The following is a 4,248-nucleotide window of genomic DNA, read 5'->3' as shown; positions in this document are numbered from 1 at the left end:
ATTGCTTGTCATTGCCTTTTTATAAATTGTTCTAGTTCATTTATTTTGTTCTGTTACTTGTACCTAATTTAAATGCATCATATACACATGTATATACACATCATAAATCATATGTATTTAGCACTGATAAAATATTTAATGAGCAGTTTGAAATGGGGCCTACGTGCCCCATCTGGCCTGGGTGTATTATCAGCTTTGTACGGGCCTGGTGAAATAATTCGTGTAATAGGTTCTTCATATTCCCAGCTTTCATTTTATCAAAAAGTCTCTAGCCTTTTTCACTGCAGAGATAAACTTTTCCCCTTACATCCCCTTACATGGAGCTGGATTGTTTTTTTAAATGAAAGCTATGAATTCAGAGAACTTCCTACATGTATTGTTATGTTACATTGTTATGATAGTCAATGTCTGGTTTAAAACAAAGAAAGACTTGGGGGCTTGGCTGCCATGTGGGCAGGACCAGGAAAATCCTAATCCCACACACACATACACAACACCTGACAACCATCCAGGCTTTGCTGCAATCTTTCTCAAAACTTCACAATAAAGCTGGTTTGGGAAAGATCAGAGAAAAGCCAGGGAAATCCCATGATGCTGTGAGAAAGCAGGGAAAAAACCCTACTACCCAAAGCATAGATTCGAGAACAAATAATATGCAAGGAAACAGCCTAACCCAGCCACCACTCTGTGATGGAGTATTATTGTGAATTTGATTTATAATCTTTACCATGGTTATTTGGAAACAAATTAAAGCTATAACAAGGAGATTTACTTCCATGCAAATGTGTTTACATGTTGCAGTACAAGATTTTAAGCCACTTGTGCAGAATTTTACAAAGAAATCGAGATAATCTCATAATGAATCATGACAAGACAGATTCTACAGTATTGTCTAGCAATTGCCATTTTAAGAAAGTGGAAGAATTAATATGTGATGGACATGTAAATAGGCAAAATTGTTTTGGGATATGATTTTAAAAGAAATGAAAAAGATTATGATGAAACAAAAGATTAGATTATGCTAAAGGTAGACCCAGAGAAACAGGATGCAGACAGTTAATGATGGGGCATTTTGACCCAAGTAATTGACACACACCCAGGAAAAGCCAGCAGCAGATGATAGAATTTATGTTAAATAATTTCCTCCTAGTTTGAGGAAAATCACAAAGGAATAGTTTAAATCATCCAGATTTACTAAAAGTATCTCCCAAAGCAGTAGTTTCAGAATAACCCATTAACAGCCAGATACAGGGTGGAGGTGAATATGCATAAGAGCCAGCAGGCAAACATCTGCATTATCACCAGGGCAACTATCCAGACCTGACCTGTTTCCTGACCAAAGATAAGACTCAGATGTCTCAGAAGAAGAAGCTTAACGGATCTTAATGGCCTTTGATGGATCTTGATGGACACGTATTTTATTGTATGACTCAATCTATGTTGTAACCTCTAAAAATTATTATAAGAACTCAGTATTTTTCTATGTTCATTGCGTCTTGCCAGGCTTGGCCTTGCGCCTTGTCTGGTGCCTTGTGCTTGCATGCCAGTGTACCACCATGTCTGCTGCTTCCTTCTCTCCAGAGGCATTCCTCCCATTGGGCAAAGTGGGCAGTTGCCCAGGGCGCCCCCTTGTGGCAGGCACAAAAAATGCAGGTTTGTGGGTTTTGTATTTTCAGTGTTTTTTCCCGTTTTTGGTCTGGAGTCCCAAAGTTATTTATTTATTTATTTATTTATTTATTTATTAAACTTTTATACCGCCCCATCCTCTAGGGGCTCTGGGCGGTGTACAGCATAAAGTATGAGTATTAAAGAACAAAGTCCTGCTAAAATCCTTTTAAACACATTAGGTAACAAAACATTAATAGTAATCCATAAAATAGCTTAAGAAACTCCATGAAAACAACCAAAAACCATAATTACATAATAAAAGGCGTCCAAGGCCCCAATTTCCGAAAACCTACCCCCATGAGGGGGGGGGGGATGTGGAGGACCCCTCAGTATGTGGGGACCCCGTGCCATGTAACTGCCCTAGAGGGCAGGGCAAGGACGTCAGGGGGCACCATGTCAGCAGCTGGACACTCCAAAGGCCCGGTGGAACAACTTGCACGTCTTACAGGCCCTCTGTGGAGACTCACCCAAGGTCCCACATGGGGGGAGCCCTGGACCCAGCTGGAGGAAGGGTGTTCCACCAGGCGGGGAGCCAGTGCAGTAAAGGTGCCTGGCCAGCGTGGAGAGCTCCAGCCGCATCATAGAGGGCAGGGGCCACCAGTAAAGTTGGCCTCTGCAGAGCGCCCACTTGAGGGGCCGAGTTGGGGCCTCGCCATGGGGTGATGCTTTGGTCCCGAGAAGGAATACGAGGGTCCCAGACATATAGCAAAGCCTTAAAGGTCAAAACCCACACCTTGAAGATGATTGAATTCAACCGGGAGCCAATGCAGCTAGCCATGCCTTACAGGCTGGATGTGATTCTCTGAAGCACTGCCTCCTGTGAGGCAAGGCGTGCTGCCGCATGTTGGACCAGTTTTAACTTCAGAATCAAACGCAAGAGGAAGGCCGTACAGCCCGAGTTACAATAGTCCAGCCACTGGAGGTGGCCGTTGCATGGATCCCACCCAGTGGCCAGATCCGCCTGCGGGAGAGGAAGGAAGGGAGCCAACGCCGAGACCGCCTGGCGAAGATGGAAAAATCTTTCACGGCCCGGGGTTGTATGGGCCACCTGGGTCTCCATTAGAGAGAGAGGCGAATCCAGGTGGACCCCCAGACTGCCGGAACAGAGGGTGGCGCCAATGAGACCTCCCCTCCCACACCGGCGGCTGGGAAATCACTAACCTCACCCCTGCGGTCCCTGGCCAGAGGGATCTCCGTCTTGATGGATTCAGTTGCCAACCTGCTCACACCTGCAACCAACCAGCTACATGCTCCAAACAATGCTGGAGAGCCGCAGGCGGCGGCAGCTCCCCCCTCCATCAACAGAATGAGCTGAGTGGTCATCCAGCATATTGATGACAGATCAGCCCAAAGCTCCGCACCAACTGGAGCAAGAGTGATTGCATATATAGATGTTAAAATAATAGCCCGGGGATCGCAGCGCTCCCTGCGGTACTCCGCACTAGGCGGAGCACCTCCGGGAGAGGCTTCATCCCCGCACCACACTTGCTGACTCCGGTCCCGGGCAACTTGGGCAATCCCACTGAAGGACAGAATTGCCCCGATACCCCGGAAGCGGCCGAGGCGGTCGCAGGTCAAAAGGTCATGATCGACCATATCAAACGCTGCGGTAAGATCCTAACAAAACCAACCCAGCGCCCGATCCATGCCCCAGTCGAGTTGCATACGGAGCGTGTCTGTGATGGCGACAAAGGCGGTCTCCGTCCCATGCCCAGCCGCGAGCCGGACTGGAAGGGTCGAGAAAGCCCGATCGTCATCCAGGAAACCCTGAAGCTGCTCCAACACCACTCTCTCAATTACGCCTTCCCCAGAAGCCTTGAAAGATTGAGGCGGAGGCGGTATTGGCCAGATCACCTGGATCTAACAATGAGTCTTTTTCAAGGTGGAAGCGGACCACTGCCTCCCCTTCCAACCCATCCGGAAAAGACCCCTTGCTCAAGGGAGCCATTGATGATGTTCAACAGATGGGAATTACCGTAGCTCCAGCCCGGCAAGCTTTATATAAGCCAGGAGGGACGCACGGATCCAGAGGACAGGTAGTAGGTCTAACAGCGGCCAAAGGCCCTGTCAGCAGCTGACCCGGAGAGCAGGGAGAACTAAGGCCAGACTTGGGTGGCGACGGCAAGGGAGCCTCCAGTTCACTAATTGTAGATAACGTCGCGTGGTGAAGGTCCCAGTGAAGCAACGTGACTTTATCTGCAAAAAAGCTCGCGGTACTCGCAGCTAATATGTCGATGATTTTATAGACCCTTCCGATAAGGAGGTCAAAGGCCGAATTATCACGAAATAATTGCTTAGCGGGCGAGGAGCTGGCAGACGCCTTGAGGAGGAGAAGAAAGCCCTCTTACGCCTCGCCGTTGCCATCTCATGGAGCCTTCATAAACGTCGTATAAGATGTTAAGCGCGATACATGAGATTTCCGCCACTTTCGCTCTAATTAAGATCTGGCATCCGTTTCATATGGCGCAGCTCCTCGGTATACCAAGGAGCCTGCCGAAACGGGGGCGAAGAGGACGCCGGGGAGCAACAATCTCGATGGCATCGGAGAGCCGGGAGTTCCAGTCCTCCACCTGCTCATCG

The sequence above is a fragment of the Sphaerodactylus townsendi genome, linkage group LG02 (assembly GCF_021028975.2).
Source record: "Sphaerodactylus townsendi isolate TG3544 linkage group LG02, MPM_Stown_v2.3, whole genome shotgun sequence".
NCBI lineage: Eukaryota > Metazoa > Chordata > Lepidosauria > Squamata > Sphaerodactylidae > Sphaerodactylus > Sphaerodactylus townsendi.
The sequence above is the reverse complement of the archived record's forward strand: the minus strand, read 5'-3'. Positions refer to the sequence as shown.